Source organism: Balaenoptera musculus, chromosome 12 (assembly GCF_009873245.2).
Source record: "Balaenoptera musculus isolate JJ_BM4_2016_0621 chromosome 12, mBalMus1.pri.v3, whole genome shotgun sequence".
NCBI lineage: Eukaryota > Metazoa > Chordata > Mammalia > Artiodactyla > Balaenopteridae > Balaenoptera > Balaenoptera musculus.
Window position 1 is genome coordinate 28,275,421 of NC_045796.1, and position 7,690 is coordinate 28,283,110.

The window sequence follows — 7,690 nt, forward strand, 5'->3', positions numbered from 1 at the left end:
ATCAACTCACCATTTCGGTTAGCTGAACCTATATTCCATACCAACCTCTCCTTTCTGTTTCATTATAATCCTATCTGCCAATCTGAATCCTTCTCCCTGTTGGTGACAGAACAGTGGGGCAGTAAGAGCACATCTTAATGCCTTTGAAAATGGAATTTTTACTTCTTTACAGGAAAGCTATTGGTAAGCATAAAGTAAATAATATTTACAAATATTTATTGAGTTAGGCGCCTACTATGAGCCAGGGCTTATATCATCAACAACAAAATACATTAAGAATGAATTCCTTAAATTTTGACCAGAGAGAAATATTGCCCCACCAGCAGATTTCCTCCTATGCATTTAAAATCATCTTCTCTTTTCCTTCTACCACTACTCTTCTTTCACCAAAACTGTTTCCTAAATCAGTTTTTCGAGATCGTGCCTCCAAAGTGCTAATTCAGCTCAGAACCATGGCAAAAACATCAAATAGAAAGACTGGAAAACAAGAAGTAAAGAACTTCTAAACTCTACCATCTAATGTTTAACATTAACCATTCCCCAGCAGGGCAAACTTGTAAGTTACAATTTAGCTTCAGTTACACACTTCCTCCTGTGTAATTGGCCTCTTTCTCAGCCTGCAGGCATCAGGAGACATTTTCTGCAGCTCTGCCCTCCTCGCCTTCATCCAGCTGCCCGTGAGCACACCTTCTCGAAGGCAGCTCCTTGGCAGCATTTTCAAGCCCAATTCTTCCACTCATCTTCCACCCATTTTTGGGTCCACTTTCCATTCCTCTTATCTCTGCTGTCCAAAGTGGGAGCTGTTACCTCATCAACCGATTTTCAGAAAGTGTCTATTGTGAACGTAGCAGTTATCTGATAACCTACTCAACACTGAAGTTTTTATAGGAGAAAAAAAAGGTTGCATCATGACTTCGATGGCTATTTATTTTTGAAATGGAATTGTCTGGTCTAGAGACATGTTATGGGCTGAATTGTGGCCCCAAATCCATATGTTGAAGCCCTAACCCCAGCACCTCAGAATGTGACTGCATTTGGAGCTAGGGCCTTTAAAGAGGTAATTAAGTTAAAGTGAGGTCATAAAAATGGGGCCCCAATCTAAAATCAGGTGTCTTTATTAGCAGAGGAGATTAGGATACTTACAGGTATAAAGGGGACAACGTGAAAAGACATCCATCTACCAGCCAAAAAAAGACGCCTCAGAATAAAACCAACCCTGCTGACATCTTGATTTTGAACTTCTAGTCTCCAGAACTGTGAGGAAATACATTGCTGTTGTTTAAGCCCCCCAGTCCGTGGTATTTTGTTACGGCAGCCCTAGCAAACTGATACATGGCAGAACATAGGTCCTATGGCAAAGACTTTGGGGAAAGTTGTTTCTTCAAACACAAGAGGTAAAGGTCTTGTGTACTGGGGCTGCTTGTGTGTTTCTTTTCATTGTATCAATGCATATTTTTGCAAATGTATAATTTACATTTTGTTTTTCCTATTGATTAAATTTTTATATTGCTAGAATTTTTGCTTTCTGTAATATAGAAATTATAATTTTAAAGTCCTAACTTATTAAAAATAAATTAATGGTCAATTACTTTCTTTGCATTGTCATATCAGGATTCCTTTAAATCACAATTACCCTGAGAACATTTAAAATAGAGATTCCATTTATAAAGGTTTACTTTTATGCATTTTTTTAAATGCTGGAAGTTTTTGAGCTATTTATAAAAGTGACCAACATTAAGAATAATTATTACTGCAAAAGTTCAGATTCATAATAAAAATTTTAAAACTAAAGTTTGATTATTAACCTTACAGGATTCTCTAAAATAGCAAGCTGCATAAGGGCATTTAAAATCAGAATTCCGTTTAAGAAAAGTTCAACTCACATATTGTTTTTTAGTAGTCTTCTAGTGAGCAGGAAAACACTTTATCTGTATTTTAGGAAAGCACATACACATCTTTCTTAAGTATTCAGTAATATACCGCCATTAGGTAGTAAGCTTTATGAGGTCATTGAACCAAGTCTAACTAGATATGTTGTATGTTCCCAGCACCTAGTACAGAACCTGATGCCATCAATAAGTAGCTCTCTTTGATGACTGAATTGATGAACAAGCGAGAGTGGGTGGAGAATTAATGTGTGTCAAAGGATGTAATTCCAAGAGACTAAAAGGAGGTCCTTACAACAGCATATCCAGTAACCCAGGAGCAGTTAAACTGTGCTGGGAGTCCAGATTATGTGAACCCAGGGAAAAGAAACTGGATACTTTATTGAGTGGCCAAGGCATGGGGCTCTTATTTTACAGGAGGACAAAGATTTTGATGGGGAGGGGCAGTGGAACAAATATTCCACTGAGCATTAAAGTAAAGCTATAAGAAATTACGTCTCAGGGAGGGTTGCTAGCAGCCGGAAACTCCACCTTTACATTTATTTTGGGGACCTCAGAAGAACAATGGAAATACATGCAGAACTGGCATAATATGGGTGTAGACAGTAAAATGAAAAGTAGATAATTCTAATGATAGCAAACCAGATATTTCCTGAGAAATAGATCCTTGTATTAGAGGGGCCAATTTATTCATCTCGGGTCTCTTATCTCAGTGTCACTAACTGGCTTTAACCAATCACTTAAGAAATAGAACAAGTGTGTACATCTTGCAGCTTCATGACCGAGGAGATGACTAACTTTTAATATTATCAGATCTACCTAGATATGGCTAAGTCCCTACCACATATACTACAGAATCCCTCTGTTAAAAACCCCAGGGGTGTGTGATGACTTTCCTCTTTAGATTTACAATCACACTGTGGTGATTTTGAACATTTATCTGAAGAGAGCGGCAAGTGAAGATGCCTGGGTACAGTGTGGATCCTGCCATGTTGGCTATAACTCATGTGTTACGTAAAATTTGTTTTAAAATGTTTACGTCAAGTAAATCACATTAAAATTAATTCTGTGACGTGAAAGCTATTTCCAGTGTTTACTATGTGAACATATAGACACATGCATACAACATTTTAAATGCCTAGAATGGCTCTTTCACCTTACTTATTGAGGCAGACATCTGTCAACAGGAAAATATTCTTGATTCTCAGGTTAAAAAATAGCTAGAGACATGTTTCAGCAAGAGATTGAAAATATGGGTGAATTGTTCTCTAGAGTGGTCAATTTTTTTCCCTTGTTATCTCCCATGTCTGCTGGCTGCCATGACACAAGCCATCCCCACATTTTCTATGCCGCACAATCTTAAATCAATACTGATTTTCGCATCTTCTCCCTATCATACGCGTGGCTGACCAATGAATAAGCAGGAGGGGCCTGTAACTTTCTTGTTTCTTAAGAAGCTATAAAATTGATCCAAATATATCATTCCCTGAGTCTAGTTTGAACAATGGTAAGCTTTTCATTCTTTCCCAGGCTTATTCCCCAAGGCTATGCCAGAACTCTCTCACCCAGTTCCACTGAGAGTTAATGGAAACTTTCTAGCTGATTTACTATTGAGTTCAGGCCGAATTGCAGCCCAGGGAATTCCTATTATCCCAAGGGGTCCTTCTCCCCTGACTCCCACTGAAATCTCCATGAACTTCCCATTCCTGGTCATAACCTACATTGACTTCCTTGAATGGGTTCTTGTTTCCAAACTATTCCTTACCCTCTCTTCCTCTGAACACACTCTTTTCTTCTTGCCATGACAGCTCTCTCACCCTGATTAAAGTGTCAGGCTGTAGAACACTTGCTTCTCTCAGTTATTTCCCTTTGCCCCCGCTTTTGCCTCATTTCTGGTCACCAGCCTGCAAGGCTGTTATGATCTTCTTATTCAATTTCTGGGAATCCTTGCTTTCATGTTTATCACTCAGTTATAAAATAAATCTCAGGGACATTCCATCTTACGTATGACAACATTTTGTTTTCTCTCAAAGCAGGAGATAAAATGCAAATTTATGATAGGAACATTTTCGCATATTTTCATAGGTAGTATTATGGCTTTAAGAAAAGCTAGAATGCTAAAGATAGCCAAGACTCCTACACAGAAACAAATGGTCCATATTTATCATCATTTGTTGTATAGTTTGTATCCTTCATTGTGCAAATCCTGGTTCCCTGCACGTAATAGGTACTCAGTTAATTATTCAACACTTTTCTCAAACACTTTCCCTCTGCTACTCCTAAATGTAGCATCAGATTGGATAGCAAGCCTGTTGTATCTGCAGAGAGTACATAACCTTAGCATGTACAGCACTCATCTCCATGGATACCAAATTTCTGTGAATGGCTCTTCGAGCGAAAAAATCTGTAGGGGGGAGTCTGAATTTTGCTCATTTTTCCAATTCAGGTCCTTCTCTTCCTGACCCTTTTTGTCCTCCTACATTTTCCAGCCCAGTCTATGTAGGGCAAGGATCCTGGCACACTTCACGCAATAGGTAACCCTTGTATTAGGATCACAGGGAATCATGTTTGTATCTTTTTGACCGCGCTGTGAGCATCAACCCTTGGAAACTGAAGCTGCTGCCGGAAATGGGACAGTAAAAGTCTAAGTCTATTTTTGACAAACTCTAACCAGGGATCCCCAACTTGAGGAGCTCAGAAACCTGGGGTTTAGTAAGAACAGTAATTGCAGAGGAGGAAAGGAATCCTAGAGCAGTTTTTATATCTTTAAAAAGCTAAATTGCAATAATAAGCCATCACAGCCCCCCAAAATTGTCAAAGTTCTTCATATTTGGTTGGAACATTATTAACTTAGTTAGCAAATCCCTGTTTACCATCTTGTGCTGCTTAAAGCTGTGACAGATTGTTACTTTTATCCTTAAATAATAAAAACAGAAAACATGTCTATTACTATAGTAAAAGGGGATATATTTATGTGATACGAAGCGAAACCTAAGGAGGAAGTCAAACTTAATTAAGGCAGTACGCAGTTTTCTTTACAGATGAAATCTTTCAAAACTGTAGTATCCATTAACAAACAGAAAAGGGTCCTTGATGATCAAAAATTTTCTTTGAGAATAACTGTTTTTACCCAATGCTTTGTTGGTTGGTATGTTCTATTTTAATGCCTATACTTACTTAAGAGCTGCAGAGACACTAAAGGTAATTTCTGACATGTTATCATCTTGGCTGTTTGTTTATTTTGAACTGAAGAAGGGAAAGTAGATCTCTGACTGTTAGGTGAGGAATCAGATATCACGGCCCTTGCTCAAAGACCCCATGGAAAGACACTCAGAGGCCTGAGCATGGGTGCCTAAGAGACTAAAGCTGACGAAGGCAAGGAGATGAGTGCCCCACAGATGCCACTGGGACTGCGGGCAGTTGTGACCTTGAGCATGGGCATGGTGCCAAGTCTATTCCTCAGCCCCCATGGCTCTCAGGGTACAGCCAGTTGGGACTTCCTGGAAGGACTCTAATGGAAGGAAGGAAGGAAGGGCAACCTGCTAGGGAATGAATGTTCTTTAGGGATCAGTTTGGATTATGCTGGGGTCAAGAATAGGGTTCAACACCAAAAATAGCTTTAATTATCAGACTGTCTTCTTTTTTCTCACAAAAATATATGCTAAGCTTGGGATATAAAGAGGTATTCCCAATGAAAAAGAACCTATTTCCATATTCAAAAATCATGCTACCCACAGGGAGATCAGCTGGGTGCTTTGTGACCACCTAGAGGGGTGGGATAGGGAGGGTGGGGGGGAGATGCAAGAGGGAGGAGATATGGGGATATATGTATATGTATAGCTGATTCACTTTGTTATACAGCAGAAACTAACACACCATTGTAAAGCAATTATACTCCAATAAAGATGTTAAAAAAAAAATCATGCTACCAACAGTGACAGATAACTACAGGTGAGAATGGCTAAAAATTCCTCCCTGCATATATCTGTCAGAGTCAAGCTCCCTCCCACACTGTAGGGATGGTAGAGAGAGCAGAAAGGAGTTCTGGGAAACATTCTTGCCTCTGCCATCGTTTCAACGTTTTGAAGCAAATCTAAGGAGTATCTCTTCTCCTTTTCTCCCAAGTCAGGCACATACAGAAGTCCACATATTTCTTATTCAGTAGCAGGTCACTATCAGATACGCCTGAGAGAGACATGGGCTTCGTTCCTGATCTGTATAAAATTTAAAGCTGGGAAAAAGATAGTCTCAAAAGAGAGCAAAAATGTGTAAAGGGAACTTCAGAAGCCATCACTCTGGGCACATCCTGACTTCAATATCAACACACCCAGTGAGTATAAAGGAACGTAATGCTACTCACCACAATGATAGGAACATTTCTTGAAAAGGAAGAGTTTATGAATTGGATGATATCAACTAATTATATCCTGGAAAATGTCTGTCAACTCAGACAAGAACAATTCAAACAAATGCTAGGAAAATAGAGTGGGCTAAATAGCAAAATATTATTCACTTCAGTGAAAACTGCAGAGTACATTCCACAAATCAAAGGTGAGTTTAACTTTGCCTTGACTCCCAAACAGAAGTGAATGCCACAATTTTCTCTGTTTCATTATATACAGCATAACTAGCTCTATTATAATTATTTTTTACAAATTCTTCATTTTTTACATCAACTTTTAAGAATATAACAAAAGCAAATTTTTCTTTTTCTTTTTACTTTTTTTTTTTCCCAACTCTTTGGTCTACTTCTCCCTTCTCTCCAAAGCTGGAAAGCAGATGGACCACAGTGAGGAGAATTGATAAGTTCCTCAAAGGAGGAATCATGTCTTATATTTCTTTGTCTTATATTTCTTTCCACTGCTTCATACCATGCTTGGCAGATTTAGGGACCCAGAGAGCGTTGTTTAAAAGGTTCAGTGGATGAGCTGAGGAATGCGTGAATGAATAAATATATGTATTTTATCCTTCTACTGTAACTTAGGGAAAAAAAAACATGTTGCCTGACTGTTTATTACAACTCTTTTGTTAACACCATAGAGGATGGGTCGATGGACCATGTAGAGGTAGAAGGAAGGGAATGGCATTTGCTACACACTCAGAACATGTCCTGTGCTGGTGTTTTCACATGTGATCATAGTCAATCACCATGGTGACTCTGCGAGAAAGTATCATTATCTGCCTTTTACAGATAAGCAGATAGGGTCCCAGAGAGAATGCTAACCTGTCCAAATGCACATGGCTAGGAACTAGGATTTAAACTCGAGTGCTTCTTCAAGCAGCACACCTTTCCCTCTATTTCCTCTCTAAACAGAAGAGCAAAGTATAAAGATTAAATCACTAAGAAATCAGGTTGTGAGACTGTTAAAACTCTTGGCACTTTAAGTGGCCCCTACTAATTAATTTATTTATTGAGCACTCACTGTGTACAAAGTGCATTTGCAATGCAATGGGGCACAAGAAGGTAAATGTCTACTCCCTTTTCCTAGGGGCAGCTGAGTCCCAATGTCCATGATCTGGATAACACAACATTCTGAGTGAACTAGATGCTATCAAGATGATCAAAGAACTTCAAACATCTTTTAAAGTAGTCAAAATAATCTATCCTGAGACTAACGGCAATTTTCTCTCATTAGTATAAATTAGATTTAGTGCTAAAATATTATCTTCATACACGTAATAAACATTGGGCTAATTTTGTAACCAAATAAACTTCTGAGGCTAAAAATGTCATTAAAATGGATGAACTTTTTGGAGAAGATTTTTAAAGAGTTTTCTGGACATCTAAAATTCTTGCTGGACCA